The following is a 17,308-nucleotide window of genomic DNA, read 5'->3' as shown; positions in this document are numbered from 1 at the left end:
AAATGTAGTTTTTTTTTTTGCATTGGATATGCTTACCATATCATATGGAGACAGAAACAAACTTTATTGAATGATCCCCAGTGAGCCATCGCATCTCCCAAAAATGTTTTCAACATACATCTATCTGTAAAATGATAGTCTAGAAACTAAAGCTTTGTTTGTCTTCATCACAGGCTTCCATGTCTTCTCCCTGGACCTTCTCAATGTCCACCTCTTGAACATCAGACTCTGAGGCCTCATCTTCACTGTCACTTTCCAACCTTGTTGAGGATGGCTCGTTGTCAGACTCAAAAAGCCTCGCATTTGCCCGGATGGCAACCAATTTCTCATCCCTTGTATTGGTCAGCCTGTTGCGTGCTTTGGTGTGTGTTCCCAAACAAGGACCAGTTGCGCTCTGAGGCGGCTGATGTTGGTGGGATATGGAGGCAACAGGGGAAAGAGCCTCGGATCCACAAAGTCCCTGATGAGATATGTTGGCACGACTGCCATATTGCATCTCCATCCCAAAGCCCTTGCTTGGAAGTGTACTTCGTCAGACTGACAAAAACCTTGCCTTCATCCAGGCCAAGGTGGCGAGACACGGTAGTGATGGCACCATAGGCCTTGTTGATCTCTGCACCAGACAGGATGCTCTTGCCAGCATACTGCACTTAGGGACCAACATGTACGCTGTGGTGTGTATGGGGTTCAGGCAGAAGTCTTCACGATTTTTGATGTTTCAGAGCTGCAGTTTCCTCTGCTTGGAGCAACAATGAAGTGGGCAGGGCAGTACGGATATCTTCTCTAACATCTGCAAGCAAGGTCTGAACATCAGACAGGATTGTCTCCCTCAATCCGTGCAATGGCTACTGCTATAGGTTTCACGCTGCTTACCACTCCCAAAATACATCATCCAGGAGGATCCTCTTGATGGGGCTATCCATATCAGCAGACTGATGTGGCCATTTCTTGGAGTACTCCTTCCCCTCCAGGAGACTGTCAAACATGATGACAACACCACTCCAACGGGTGTTGCTGGGCAGCTTCAATGTGGTGCTCTTATTCTTCTCACTGCTTGGTGAAGTAGATTGCTATAACTTGATGACTCTCCACATACCTAATAATTTCCATGGCTCTCTTGTAGAGTGTATCCATTGTTTCAGTGCAATGATGTTCTTGAGGAGCAGATTCTATGCATGAGGAGCACAGCCAGTCGGTGTGACGTTTTGGGTAGGATTCCTCCACTTTAGACCAAGCAGCCTTCATTTTCGCATCATTGTCTGTCACCAGTGCAAATAACTTCTGTGGTTCAAGGTCATTGACTGCCTTCAGCTCATCTGCAATTTTGAGACTGGTGTGTCTGTTGTCCCTTGTGTCTGCTCTTGTAGAATACTGGTTGAGGGGTGAAGATGATGTAATTAATTATTCCTTGCCCACGAACATTGTACCACCCATCAGAAATGATTGCAAGTCTGCTTTCTCTATGATTTGCTTGACCTTAATTTGAACTCTGTTGAACTCTGCATCCAGCAAATGAGTAGATAAAGCATGTTTGGTTGGAGGGGTGTATGCTGGGCGAAGAACATTCAGAACTCTCTTCCAATACACATTGCCTGTGAGCATCAGAGGTGAACCAGTTGCATACACAGCTCGAGCAAGACATTCATCAGCATCTCTGACTACGTTCCTTCATTGAGTCAAAAAACTTCTGATTTCAGGCATCCATAAGCTGTTGCTATCGATAAGGTGTCTGATTCATCATGTTCACCTCGAATAGAAGTAGAGGGACTTTTGTCAAAGGTTGCTTGTTATGAGTGCTGAGGGAACTTTATGCACTTGGCCAGATGATTCTGCATCTTTATTGCATTCTTCATATGATTTGGCACAGTATTTGCAAATGTACACAGGTTTTCCTTCTACATTAGCTGCAGTGAAATGTCGCCACATCAGATAGTGCCCGTGGCATTTTCCTGTAGAAATGAGTTAAACAAAAAAAATACAATTCCATGTACAGATAAATAGTTAAGCAGTTAGATTAAACAACTCCTTTGTGAGATGTTTCAAAATGAAACGTATGGAAACAGGTGAATTAACACTCAGTTAGCAGGCTCAAACCCACATGGTAGAAAAAAACTAACTAGCAGAAATTGCTAACAAGTTAGAAATTATTTAAACACTTTGCTTTAATCACCCCACCCAGTATTGTCATCAAAACTTACCAGAAAGCATGTAGTCCTTGGCTCAGACAGTTATGGTAGTGTGGGCTCAATAGCATCTCATGAGTGTGCAAGATCTTGAGAATCAGCTGCACATGATGGAATAATGCATTGTGCATGCAGAGTTGCAATGCCATTGAATTGGGGATGGTTTAACCAACATATGCCACACGACCTAGAATTGCCTTGTGTGACCCACAAAAAGGTTCACTGTTATAAGCTAACTTAAAAAAATAAAAAAAATGAATTTAAGCAAAATTGCCCAAATTCCAGGGCTTAACTTCCCATGGGAAATTTACCGGAGAGTTTCCGACCCTTTGGAACCGTAGTTAAGAGACACCAGGGCAGAACACAGCCTGTTATTTCTCCAGTAAAATGGCTGTTCTGCTAGACATATGGAGTAATTGTGTTTCAGCTCTAAAGCGGCATAAGAGAAGACTATCACTTCAAAGTTTATTACGTTTTCTGAATTTCCAGTCCCTTATGCTCTAAGCAGTTGATTAAAACATGTTTTATTGTGTATGTGCCAGGTTTCTGCCAGATGTGACGCTTGGCATTCAGGCCAAAGAGTTCAATCTCTGTTTCATCAGACAAGAGAATCTTGTCCACATGGTCTGAGTCCTTTAGGTTACTTTTGGCTTCTGTCTGGACACCCAACCATTAACCTCTCTTGGGTAGGGGGCAGTATTTTCACGTCCGGATGAAAAGCGTGCCCAAAGTAGACTGCCTGTTACTCAGGCCCAGAAGCTAGGATATGCATTTGGTTGGTCGATTAGGATAGAAAACACTAATGTTTCTAAAACTGTTAAAATTATTTCTGTGACTATAACAGAACTGATATGGCAGGCAACCCTGAGGACAAACCTTTTTTTCAGTCTACCACTGTTTTTAATGGCTGTCACTTTTATTATACGGCGACATCCTCCCAGATTGCAGTTCCTAGGGCTTCCACTAGATGTCAACAATCTTTTGAAAGAGTTTCATGCTGGTTTTTGGAAAAATTAGCCAGAAATTTGAGTTTTTCTAGGTGGCTCCCATTTTGGCTGTAGTGTTTCCAAGCGCGTGAAAGGGCTCGTTCTTTGGTATTTTCTCAGGTAAAGACAATAACGATTCTCCGTCTTACATTTTATCGTTTATTTACGTATTACGCTACCTAAGGTTTGATTATAAACATTGTTTGACTTGTTTGGAAGAGTTTATTAGTAATGTTTGGGTTTCATTTTGTATGCATTTTGATGGAGGGAAACTGGGTGGATTATTGACTGAAGCACGCCAGCTAAACTGAGTTTTTATGGATATAAAGAAGGACATTATCGAACAAAAGGACCATTTGTGATGTATCCGGGACCTTTTGGAGTGCCAACAGAAGAAGATCATCAAAGGTAAGGCATTTATTATATCGCTATTTCTGACTTTCGTGGCGCACTTGCCTGGTTGAAATGTTTTTCATGATTTTTGTTTGCGGGGTGCTGTCCTCAGATAATCACATGGTGTACTTTCGCCGTAAAGCCTTTTTGAAATCTGACACAGTGGCTGGATTAACAAGAAGTTAAGCCTTATTTTTGATGTATTACACTTGTGATTTTATGAAAGTTAAATATTTATAATTCTGTAGTTTGAATTTTGCGCTCTGCAAATTCACCGGATGTTGGCCAGGTGGAATGCTACCGTCCCACCTGCCCATAAGAAGTTAAAGGCCTGATTGATGGAGTGCTGCAGAGATGCTTGTCCTTCTGGAAGGTTCTCCCATCTCCACAAAGGAACTCTGCTCTGTCAGTGACCAATGGGTTCTTGGTCACCTCCCTGACCAAGGTCCTTCTCCCCCGATTGCTCAGTTTGGCAGGGCGGCCAGCTCAAGGAATAGTTTTAGTGGTTCCAAACTTCCATGTAAGGATGATGGCTACCACTGTTTTCTTGGGGACCTTCAATGCTGCAGATTTTTTTTTAGTACCCTTCCCCTCGGAGCTCTACGGACAATTTCTTTGAACCTCATGGCTTGGTTTTTGCTCTGACATGCACTGTCAACTGTGGGACCTTATATAGACAGGTGTGTGCCTTTCCAAATGATGTCCAATTAATTGAATTTACCACAGGTGGACTCCAATCAAATTGTAGAAACATCTCAAGGATGATCAATGGAAACAGGATGCACCTGAGCTCAATTTCGAATCTCATGGCAAAGTGTCTGAATACTTATGGAAATGTATTTTTTTTTAAATGTATACATTTGCAAAAAATGATGGCGTATTGTGTGTAGATTGAGGTTTTTTATTTATTTAATGCATTTTAGGATGTCTGTCTGTAACGTAACAAAATGTGAAAAGTCAAGGGGTCTAAATTTCCCGACTGCACTGTATAGTCTTGCATGTCTACTTTGAAGCTAATTCACATTTTTGAATCTGAGACTAAAGAGCTGAATATATTGATTAAAGTCCGCTTGTCCTAGAGAGATTCAAAACATCATGCCGTGGTAAGCCTACACGAAACACAGCCCTTATTAAGTGTTTCTAAAATTCCCTATGGGAAAAATGAATAGAACCGTTTCCCTGTTTGACCGCTAGGTTTTACAGGTATTATGACACCTCCACTGTGGGGCTCTATACAGCTGTGCTTCACCTGAAGTCTTGAACGTGAACTAAAGCGTTCAGTGGATTTAGCTGTTTTCTATCTCTAAGGGCAGCTAGGCTCCTTGTCTCCCTGGTATTTAGCTTCCATTCCTCACTGAGAATAGGCATGTTTGGGTGAGCAGCACATGCCTCTATGGCAATATCTGACTGTGCACAGCACTGAGATCCCTGGCTTCATTTGTAGTTCATCTTCCAGGCCTATTAGTCAGGACTGTTAGTATTCAGCTAACATTGATCCCCTACACTGCCCCCCTGGCTTTGAATCGTTTTCGATTAGCCCTGCGCACTTGAATGGCAGCGCTGCTCGGGTTGTGTGGAGATTGATGGCTGCAGTTGCAGAGTGTCAGGCCCGAGGCAGCTAGAAGAGTAGCCATGGGCTGTGGTCATCTCCCACGTCATCCTCACCCATTTAGAATAGAGCAGACAGACGCAGACATTCTTTTCAATCACTTCTCCTGCCCTGGAGGCTAGCTTCCTGTCCAGGGGGTGTACTTGTACATCAAACTGCCCTACTTATTATTAACCTGGAGGCTAAGGTTGTAGGCATGAAGTTTTTAGTATTCTGGCTGTCTACATCGAAACACTTTCTCTCGCTACGCTGGTGAATATTTCATGAAGCAAGGCAGTCAGTTTGAGAAATGTTACTTATCACTGCTTTAATTTCCTGAAGGAAGGAGGGTGGCGAGCGGTCAAAGTGGAGACCTGGCATCTCCAAGAAGTGACTGTCTATTTGGCTCTCTTCAGCTACCAACTCTTGGTCAATTTCACTGATGGGGTCCTTAGCGCTCTGGGTATTTTCTAGGAACAGCCCTAGACGCTCCCAATTATAGAAGTCAGAAGAATTAGGCCCACCTATTTCATTTAGGGCAATTCCCTCAGCCGGTACAGAGAGGGGTCCTCCTTTATTATTTTCATTACAGCAATGGCTGATGACAGGCCGTTCTTAGAGCAGATTGATGTTTTCCAGAGCCAGAGTGGGTTTCCATCAAACAACTTGTCTGTGACCCAAATGGCACAATATTCCCTACATAGTGCACTACTTTTGACCAGAGCCACAGAGCTCTGGTCAAATGTAGTGCACTATACAGTGCATTCGGAAAGTATTCAGACCCCTTGACTTGTTCTACATTTTGTTACGTTACAGCCTTATTCTAAAATTGATTGAATAACCTTTTTTCCCTCATCAATCCACACACTACCCCATAATGACAAAGCAAAAGCAGGTTAAGAAATTAATGCAAATTGATAAAAACAAAATGTATTTACATAAGTATTCAGACCCTTTGCTATGAGACTTGAAATTGTGCTCAGATGTATCCTGTTTCCATTACCGAAACATTTCTGCAGCATTTGAAGGTCCCCAAGAACAGTGGCCTCCATTATTCTTAAATTGAAGAAGTTTGGAACCACCAAGACTCTTCCTAGAGCTGGCCAAACTGAGCAATCGGGGGAGAAGGGCCTTGGTCAGGGAGGTGACCAAGAACTTGATGGTCACTCTGGTAGAGGTCCAGAGTTCCTCTGTAGATATGGGAAAACCTTCCAGAAGGACAACCATCTCTGCAGCACTCCACCAATCAGGCCTTTATGGTAGATGGCCAGATGGAAGCCCATCCTCAGTAAAAGGCACATGACAGCCCACTTTGGAGTTTGCCAAAAGGCATCGAAAGGACTCTCAGACCATGAGAAAAAAGATTCACTGGTCTGATGAAACCAAGATTTAACTCTTTGGCCCTAACGCCAAGCTTCACGTCTGGAGGAAACCCGGCACCATCCCTACGGTAAAGCGTGGTGGTGGCAGCATGTTGTGGGGATGTTTTTCAGCGGCAGGGACTGGGAGACTAGTCAGGATTGAGGAAAAGATTAACGGAGCAAAGTATAGAGGGATCCTTGCTGAAAACCTGCTCCAGAGCGAAGGTTCACCTTCCAACAGGGCAATGACCCTAAGCACACAGTCAAGACAACGCAGGGGTGGCTTCGGGACAAGTCTCGGAATGTCCTTGTGTGGCCCAGCCAGAGCCTGGACTTGAACCCGATCGAACATCTCTGAGAGACCTGAAAATAGCTGTGCTGCGACGCTCCCCATCCAACCTGACAGAGCTTGAGAGGATCTGCAGAGAAGAAAGAGGAACTTCCCAAGTACAGGTGTGCAAAGTTTGTAGCGTCATACCCAAGAAGACTCGAGGCTGAAATCGCTGCGAAAGGTGCTTCAACAAAGTACTGAGTAAAGGGTTTGAATACTTATATAAATGTGATATTTCAGTTTTATGTTATATAAATGTGCAAACATTTCTAAAAAAAGCTGTTTTTGCTTTGTCAGTATGGGGTATGTGTAGATTGAGGGGGAAAAAATCGATTTCATCCATTTTCCAAAATGTTGAAAAGTCAAGGTGTCTGAATACTTTCTGAATGCACTGTGTTCTGTAAGTAATAGGGCTATGGTCAAAAGTGTACTAAATGGAATAGGATGCCATCTGGGACACAGCCCTTGTGTTGAGATGAATGAGAGCGGCTCATTATCTCCTGAGAGCCCAACCAGGCCACCTTCAATTTGCAACGGCTCGCCTGTGGGGGAACCACTACCTGCCTGCCCACGGTCTTTCCTCCAACCACTTCTTACAGCATTCCTCCATCTTTAATGCATCTCCAATCACTTTATTGTACAGGAGATGAAACAAGCCAGCTCAATGGCTTTTTGCAAATCTTTTTTCCCCTGGCCTGCACTACAAAGTGCATTATAAATGAGCCCTTGTGGGTTGAAGCCATGGTAAATGCTCTCATTGATGCCCTTTTTATAAATATAAATCGGGAGTGAGTTGTGCTTGTGCATTCATGCACGACTGAGTAGCATCATCATGAAGGCCCAGTCGTAGTTTCCCAGTTGGAAGGGAAGCAAAATAAGGAATGGAAGGGAAATGGATGCAAGACATTGAATATATGCAAGTCAGTCAGTCAAACTGATGTTGATTTATTTGTTGTTGGATCTATTGCTGGAGGAGATTGAGCCCTTCACACCAGATGAGACGTCTTATCACACGATGCGTAGTACAGCTCTATCAGTACACCAACAACAGGGCTTGGTTCTTCTTTTGTTGGTGGAGATGTAAAATAGTGCCCATTTTTTGAAAGCTCACTGAGTGGTAATGTTCAGGGCCATTCATGTGGCTAGCAGATGTACAACCTCCATTTGTGGCAAGGTTTTGAAGGTCGTCCAAGTTTCTTGCGCAGAGATTTTGAGATCCTCTGTCCAACCTTCGTCACTCAAACTCTCCTGTGGGATTTTCTTATGCACATGTGCAAAAGGGATTTATTTAGGCATAACAGTCGAGTTAAATCGACATCCTTTGATGGAAAATTATCTGGCGAGTTTAAGGACAAATTATAATTTCTCTTGCGACATAGAAATTCCTTTCTCTCAATTTATTGATGGAAAACCACATTTTTAGCATTATATTGTTACAAGTTACGTTGATGTTCATTAAGTCGCTTGATAATGTTATGGAAAAAGGGTTTATTGGATAAATGTGGCAACTCCTCTCTTGCTGCGGCAAAAAATAAATGTCGTTTTCAGACCTTGTGGGTTGGTTTTGACATTTTATCTGGAGATTTTTTTTCGACTGGCAACGGGGATAATAAGTGTTCACATTTCTGAAATATGAGCATTCAATGCTAGAAGCAATTAAGAGCTGTGAAATTGTCATGCCTTGGTGATGAGATTTATAGGAATTTCAAGGATTCTGGCGCATTTATTTCTGGAAGGGAGACTTGCTGATTGATTGCCGTTGTGCAGTTTGATCTTAATTCATCCTTGCGGATCATGCCGAGAATTCCTGATGCTTATCGTTTTAACTGCTGGATTGGGAGTCTTCAATTGGCAATGTGTCTGCACTCAAGGTGGTCCGGCAAGATTGGCTCTGCACATATTCCCATGGGTTTTCTGGGTAGTCAACAGTAAACACACGCACACTGTCAGTCCAAAGTAAGCATGACTTGTTTTTTTTCTCTCCATCTTATTGAAGTGACTCACACACAACCTCTCGTTTATTCCACATCTCTCCAGCCACTCACCCTAGTCACCTCAGTGAGCATAAGAAATTCATTTCCTAGCATTGTTTCAATTTTTGCTGCTTACAAATATTTCAACAGTGTGCACTCCACTCACACTTCACCAATCTGAAGAAGTGATACAATCAGTCCTCTCTGGACTGAAGGGAGTTGGTGGTTCGATCTGTGTGACAGTCTGCTGCTTCCCTCCATGGAGAGAGAAAGAGCTGGCTGCTAATCATTGGGGTGGCTGAGGGGTTATACGTCCCAAATGGCACTTCCTACGGGCCCTGGTCAGAAGTTGTGCACTATAAATGGAATTGGTCCGTTTGGGTTAAGGAGGAAGAGCGACACTGGTCCCTGGGCCTCTAGAGCAGTGGTTCTCAATCCTGGTCCTGGGGACCCAAAGGGTGCACATTTTGTTTTTGCCCTAGCACTACACACCTGATTCAAATAAACTCATCAGGCTTTGATGATTTGAATCAGGTGTGTAGTGCTAGGGCAAAAACAAAAATGTGCACCCCTTTGGGTCCCCAGGACCAGGATTGAAAACCACTGCTCTAGACACTCCCTTATCTCAGGGCAAGAGCTTAATTTTTAATTTCTCCTCCTTCCTCCTCTCACCCCCTTCCCTTGTGTAGCCTAGTTGTAGTCATTTTCTCAAAAGGAGTAATCAATAGGACTGATGGTGTAAGAAGTGTTAGATTTGATTGTATCTCCTGGCTATTAAAGGAGACCGAGACACAGGCTGTTGATCTAATATTGCCAGTTATTATGTTCTCTCTCTGTGTTGATCTGTCAGATGATTTTCTGGAGATTTTATTGCACACAAGTCAGTCCACACAGCCCAAACCCAGATCAATATACAGTACGAGTCCTTATATTAAAAATCAACATTTCTGTTGAATTTGATCTAACGTTACAACACTCTTAGAGGCTGTTGCCCAATACTGAAACCGTTTCGTGGATTGTAAATCCATTATGTGTACTGAAATACCGTACTATGTGTTCGTCAGAGGTCATGGCTCTCTTCTACCTATTCAGTATTACTAGTTTATGTTGAGTATGTCACTGGCTCTGAGCGTGTAAAGAGGAACTCAGCACAAGTGTCATGTACAATATGGCAACGCTTGATCATACACCTCCCAATTATTTATGTAAAATAACCTTTCTCACTGGTGTCAAATAGGAGAAATAGGCCCACACTCCTCTACCACTGGGGGTATTAGGGTTGTTTTGAGTGGCAGCCTTGCCTTGCACTTCCTGCCAGTGGACTCTGCTGCTCACTAATGATGTGCAAAGCTGCTGGATCTGATCTGAGGGTCCCCGAGGGGGGTGGAGCTGCTGTCACTCAGGCCTCTGGGCACCACTGCTAGGAGCCAACACAATGGCCTCTGTGCATCATTAGGATCAAAGCACTGGAGAAATAAACCAGGGGGAAAAACTGCCTTACATAACCTCACTGGAGGACTGGGGCTGCAGGTGGAGAGGGATTTCTGCCAGTATGGATAATAGGTCATTTTGAATTGTAGTAGGGCCTACATTTTCGGGAGCCATTATATTTTGGCACCGGGTATACAGCGTCATTATGATGCCTTGAAAGGGAGCGAGAGTGGGAGGGGAAATGTAGCTTAGGATCCTTGACTGATGAGGAAGGGCCCCTCAGTTAGGCTGCAGTGACTGCTTCTCCAGACTCACTACATAAGGCACTTGACAGCAGAGACATGGCTAATTGGTCAATTAGACAACAGGGGGACCACTTTAGCCTTCTGCAATAACTGTTGTCTTCTCAGTGGGTGACACATCTGTCCACTTTCCTTCCAAAATATAATGACACTCGTCTTTTGTTGTTCTTCTAGGAACATCAGCCCAATTTTAGGAAGGAGATGGGAGTGGTGTGGTTTGAAATTGTCCTTCTGCAGGAGCGGAGATATTGCCTCGTCTCCTCAAACTTCAAGTTTGCTGAAGCCATTGTATGCAAGGCCAGGCAGTGCTGCATTGTAATCAAATGGATCATTTTCAATTCACCCTTGTCACATCAGCAGTTTGTCTACAAGCTCTCTGAAACACATTCAATACAGTCATTGTGAGCTTGGAAACCATTCTCAATGTACAATGGAAGTTTTTCAGAACTAATCATCTATCATTAATTAAATATCCTCCCATCTGCTTCACTTTCCTGCCAATCACTTCCTCAAATCAGAACAAGTCATATTTTATTGGTCGCATACACATTTTATTTTTATTTAACCTTTTATTTAACTAGGCAAGTCAGTTAAGAACAAATTCTAAGTTACAATGACGGCCTACCAAAAGGCCTCCTACGGGGGCTGGGATTAAAAATAAAACAATATATACATTTAGGACAAAACGCACATCACAACAAGAGAGACAACGCTACATGAAGAGAGAACGAAGACAACAACATAGCAAGGCAGCAACGTATTGTAGCAACACATCATAACATGGTAGCAACACAACATGGTAGCAGCACAAAACATGGTACAAACATTATTGGGCACAGACAACAGCACAAAGGGCAAGAAGGTAGAGACAACAATATGCATCACACAAAGCAGCAAAGCAACTGTCAGTAAGAGTGTTCATGATTGAGTCTTTAAATGAAGAGATTGAGATAAAACTGTCCAGTTTGAGTGATTGTTGCAGCTCGTTCCAGTCGCTAGCTGCAGCGAACTGAAAAGAGTTGCGACCCAGGGATGTGTGTGCTTTGGGGACCTTTAACAAAATGTGACTGGCAGAACGGGTGTTGTATGTGGAGGATGAGGGCTGCGGTAGATATCTCAAAGGGGGGATTGAGGCCTTAAAGGGTTTCATAAATAAGCATCAATCAGTGGGTCTTGCGACGGGTTTACAGAGATGACCAGTTTACAGAGGAGTATAGAGTGCAGTGATGTGTCCTATAAGGAGCATTGGTGGCAAATCTGATGGCTGAATGGTAAAGAACATCTTGCCGCTCAAGAGCACCCTTACCTGCCGATCTATAAATTACCTCTCCGGAATCTAGCATGGGTAGGATGGTCATCTGAATCAGGGTTAGTTTGGCAGCTGGGGTGAAAGAGGAGCCATTACGATAGAGGAAACCAAGTCTCGATTTAACTTTAGCCTGCAGCTAAAATTAGCTGTATGATATATGCTGAGAGAAGGACAGTGTACCGTCTAGCCATACTCCCAAGTTCTTGTATGAGGTGACTACCTCAAGCTCTAAACCCTCAGTGGTAGGAATCACACTGGTGGGGAGAGGGACATTCGTCTTACCAAACCACATTACCTTTATTTTGGAAATGTTCAGAACAAGGTTAAGGGTAGAGAAAGCTTGTTGGACACTAAGAAAGCTTTGTTGTAGAGCATTTAACACAAAATCCAGGGAGGGGCCAGCTGTGTATAAGACTATCATCTGCATATAAATGGACAAGAGAGATTCCTACTACCTGAGCTATGTTGATTTAAATTGAGAAGAGTGTGGGGCCTAGGATTGAGCCTTGGGGTACTCTCTTGGTGACAGGCAGTGGCTGAGACAGCAGATTTTCTGACTTTATACACTGCACTCTTTGAGAGTGGTAGTTAGCAAACCAGGCCAAAGACCCCTCAGACACCAATACTCCTCAGCCGGCCTACAAGAATGGATTGGTCTACCGTATCAAAAGCTTTGGCCAAGTCAATAAAAATAGCAGCCCAATATTGCTTAGAATTAAGGGCAATGGTGACATCATTGAGGACATTTAAGGTTGCAGTGATGGGGGTACCTGTACCAGACAGAGGGAGACAGGGCAAAAGGTGAACAGATCGCCAGGTGGAATCCAAGCCGCAGTGCAGCAGACAACGGCAGTAGGTGTCGCACCAACTTGGGAGAAGCTTTTATTTCTGGAGGCAGATTTCTTGTAGAAAATGTCAGTGAATGGTCTTTGTAATCTCTCCGGTTAATTTTGGTCAAAATTGGGTTGTAGGTTTGGAGTTTTGATTTGACAGATATTTAGCAGATGTTATTGCGGGTTTAGCGAAATGCTTGTCTTCCTAACTCCAACATTGCAGTAATATCTAACAAACAACACTACACACATCTAAAAAGTAAAAGAATGGAATTAAGAAATAATAGGATGAGCAATGTCTAAATCCAGATTATAAATAGATGTGTGTGTGTAATGGTATTTATGGGCAGTATGTGGATAGAATATATAGTATATCTGAAGAATACGTGGATAGAATGGTATATGTATAGCAATAGTTAAATAGGATTGCCTTGACTAGAATACAGTATATACATATGAAGTGGGTCAAATAATATGTAAAAAGTATCTAGGCTTAATGACTGCAGCTTTTTCCTCCGTCTCCTCTTCTGATCAGTGGTAGTGGAGAACAGCAGCGCTAGGACACGTCCCAAATGGCACCCTATTCCCTATGTAGTGCACTATATAGGGAAAATGGTGCCATTTGGGATACAACCCTAGAGAATAATCTCACCTCCTTGATCCCCTCCAGTGGAGGAGAGGTATGAAGGACTAGTACAGCTTCAAGGGGCCAGGTCCACCTTGAACCGTTTCAATATAAAAGTGACGATGAGACTATACGTCAGTGCCTGGACCCAAAGTGTTTTAAAAGCCCTCCATTAAGCTAGAGACGGTCAGCTTTTTTGTTGATTGTGTGGATGAGAAGGGCTATAGCCTACACTCTACTCAAAGCTGAGGGCCTTGTAGTAATCATGTGCACATGGCATCCACAGGCACTGTTCAACAGCGTACTGCTGTTCAGAACCTACATACAATGCCGAAGCCATTGCCTTTATTTTGTCAGTGAGTCTTTCAGATTTGACATCATGGAATTATACCTGATGAGCACTTGCATGAAATTGAATTAGACCTGAAGTTAATTGTTGAAAATGGGAATGAAGGGTAGAATAAAATGACTAGATTAGAGGATGACTGAACATGATCATGATTAATGTGTGTCTGTGTGTAAGAGTTTTAAAGAGAGCACTGCTAATGGGACACCAGGGATGCTGTTGTCCAGACTCCTGAGTCTTTGTCAGAGTAGCAGCAGAGCATGTGCAGGAAGTCAGTGGTTCTTCCAGAACAGAGCCTATAGGAGCAGAAGACCCCAAGGCAAGGCAGATGTGGCCCACCACTCCTCAGTCACAGGGATGAGGAGCTCAACGGAGCTCCTCTCTATGGAGCTCCTCTCTATGGACTAGTATAGCTCCAGCAGACCTTTCACTGGAAGATTATATGCCTCTTACTTTAACGCCATGCTGTTGTATCTCATAATTGGGGCCAGGAGTTTTTCATGGCCCTGCTCGTAATCCTGTAGCAGGTCAGAAGTGGAGGTGTCGTATCCAGCTCTTTGGAGGACTTGGTTGGCTATGAGAGTGCATGCCCATCTTTCATTGACTGAGAGACTCTCTCATGAGTTCTCTCTCTGGGCCTGTCTCATATTGTCTGCATTCCAAATGCACCCTTTCCCCTATTTAGTAGTTTAGGGAATAGGGTGCCATTTGGGACAGAACCTTTTGTATTCCACACAACTCAGGGACCTGGATGCCTTCCAGAGCTCTCTGAACCAGCTGGTATAGATGGCAAATTAATTAGGTCTAATCCATATATGATTTAAGGCTTTTTTTTGTTCTTACTGCTGCTCACACTAGAAAATGCAGTAAAGTTGGCAGTGATCTGCCATCCATCTCTGTCACCAGTCCCCTCTGGGGAGCTGTACATCTGTCACCAGTCCCCTCTCCTCTGGGGAGCTGTACATCTGTCACCAGTCCCCTCTCCTCTGCGGAGCTGTACCTCTCTGTCCCAGTCCCCTCTCCTCTGGGGGCTGTACATCTCTGTCACCAGTCCCCTTCCTCTGGGAGCTGTACATTCTCTGTCACCAGTCCCCTCACCTCTGGGGAGCTGTACATCTCTGTCCCAGTCCCTTCTCCTCTGGGGAGCTGTACATCTCGTCACCAGTCCCCTCTCCTCTGGGGAGCTGTACATTCTGTCACCAGTCCTTCTCTCCTCTGGGGAGCTGTACATCTGTCCACCAGTCCCATCACCTCTGGGGAGCTGTACATCTCTGTCACCAGTCCCTCTCCTCTGGGGAGCTATCCATCTCTGTTCCACCAGTCCCCTCTCCTCTGGGGAGCTGTACATCTCTGTCACCAGTCCCCTCTCCTCTGGGGCTATCCATCTTCTGTCACCAGTCCCTCTCCTCTGGGGAGCTGTATCTCTGTCACCAGCTCCCTCTCCTCTGGGGAGCTATCCATCTCTGTCACCAGTCCCCTCTCCTCTGGGGAGCTGTACATCTCTGTCACCAGTCCCTCCTCTCTGGGAGCTATCCATCTCTTGTACAGTCCCCTCTCCTCTGGGGAGCTATCCATCTCTGTCACCAGTCCCCTCTCCTCTGGGGAGCTGTACATATGTCACTGCATTTTAGAAGGGGTTCGCATCGCCATCCAACAGGCCAGGCACGGCCTGCCTTTGTATCCTTTAGAAGTTTGCAGAAAAAGCTTGGTGCAGTCAGCGCTCCATGATTGCACTAATGTTATAAAGTGGTGTAATGGGGTGCAAGCTCATTTGCCACTGTTTTAGGATGCGTTGATTAGGCTACTTAACCTTTAGGAATAAAACGCTAACCGATACAGTGTTGCTCATTAAAACATCCTGCTTCGCTTGGCATTTGTTGATGGAGAGAGAACTGCTGCCGGTCAGCCTACTGGAAGCATATAATTGGATTGATCAACTCTGCCATGTAATTGCACATTGCTGAGCGGGTTTTTGTTTGTGTTGATTGTAGCAGGAAGCGTGTGTCCGCAATTTGTGTTTGATCGTATCCTCTCAGCTCTCCTGTTGTTGACTTTCATGGGTTGACTTTACTCCTCTTAATCAAAAGAGTTTTCATGTTGACTTAGCTTGTTTATTCATTTACCGAAACAGAGGAGCAGTTGGCATGACAGCTTTTGTTTGCGCTTTGCTCTTTGTTCTTTGCATTCTATTGAAGGCATGGCAATCTGATGGAGGGATCAGGCAGTAAGAACAGAGGTGGCGTGGCAGGCTGTGGGATACATAACAGTTGGGTTCTGCAGTCTGCCCCACCATGCTCCCACAGTTCTCTCTCCACCACCATCCATGTTAATGGAACGTCTTAGAGAACCCAGATTAACTTGACTTTCAGCAATGATAGGAGTCAAAGTAGTGCTCAAGAGCGTATGACTACATTAAGGCCTAACACCACTCCTCTTGGATGACTGGATCAACATTGTTTTCATGGCTTTGCCTCCAGTCCTGTACTGTAGATGCAGTCAGCGCTTTCTCAAAGTTCTTCATAATCAAACGTTAATATGCATCCAGAAGGACTGTCTTTGTACTGCAGGCTTATGTGGTCTTCCTGAGGCCAAGGAAAGTGCAGCGTATTTCTTAATGCAAACTAAGTCCCGTATCTCACCTGCAAAAGCCTGAGAACTAATTCAGGATTAGTGCTAAAATTTCCTCAATGAGCGAAACAACTCGCCTACCTCGTCACTGCCGGTGAACGTAGCAGCACATCATGCTATTTGAAGATATGGCTGTCTCTAACTGCAGGCTGGCACATTTGCATTGAAGTGGAGCGGCTTTAGGATGTAAATAACATCACAAGATATCAGTGACTTTGTTTGTCATCCAGTTTTGTCAGTAGAGGAGAGAATTGGTTTGAAAGTGTCTACGTGCTGTAGAATATAATGTGGTTGTTTCTGTAGGTAGAGATTGAGGTGAGTTCAGTGTTTGGAGTTTGATGCAGTTTTGTTCCCCGGATACTTTATTAACCCAACCATGTTTTGATTTAAACTGTAAAAGATGCCGTTGAATCAGTGGCTCTGAGTAATTCTGAAGCAGCTGTTTGAATATGATTAAATCCATGTAAAAAGCAAGTCCATTTTCAGTTGGACTGAAACTTTGAAGTTAGATTTCATGCGATCTACTGCATTCAATATGTATCTGATTTGCTACTCTCTCTTTCCCCTCTCTGTCTTTGTCTGTGTGTCTCTCTCTCTGTCTGTGTGTCTCTCTCTCTGGCTGTGTCTCTCTCTCTCTGGAGACACACAGACAGAGACACACAGAGAGACACAGCCAAAGAGACGAGAGCGACACAGCCAGAGCGAGGAGCGACACAGCCAGAGCGAGAGAGACACAGCCAGAGCGAGAGAGACACAGCCAGAGCGAGAGAGACACAGCCAGAGCGGAGAGACACAGCCAGAGCGAGAGAGACACGCCGAGCGAGAGAGGACACAGCCAGAGAGAGAGAGACCCAGCCAGAGAGAGAGAGACACAGCCAGAGAGAGAGACACACAGCCAGAGAGAGGAGACACAGCCAGAGAGAGAGAGACACAGCCAGAGAGAGAGAGACACAGCCCAGAGAGAGAGAGACACAGCCAGAGAGAGAGGAGACACAGCCAGAGAGAGAGAGACAACAGGC

The 17,308-nt window shown here is 44.3% G+C and overlaps 1 pseudogene; it reads left to right on the top strand.

The window, feature by feature from the left end:
- Positions 1-17,308, top strand: part of LOC111954187 (mRNA-capping enzyme-like) — a 142,132-nt pseudogene that overhangs the window by 26,154 nt on the left and 98,670 nt on the right.

The sequence above is a fragment of the Salvelinus sp. IW2-2015 genome, linkage group LG28, assembly GCF_002910315.2.
Source record: "Salvelinus sp. IW2-2015 linkage group LG28, ASM291031v2, whole genome shotgun sequence".
In the NCBI taxonomy this organism is placed as follows: domain Eukaryota; kingdom Metazoa; phylum Chordata; class Actinopteri; order Salmoniformes; family Salmonidae; genus Salvelinus; species Salvelinus sp. IW2-2015.
Note: the sequence above shows the minus strand (reverse complement) of the source record. Positions and strands in the feature narration are given on the sequence as shown.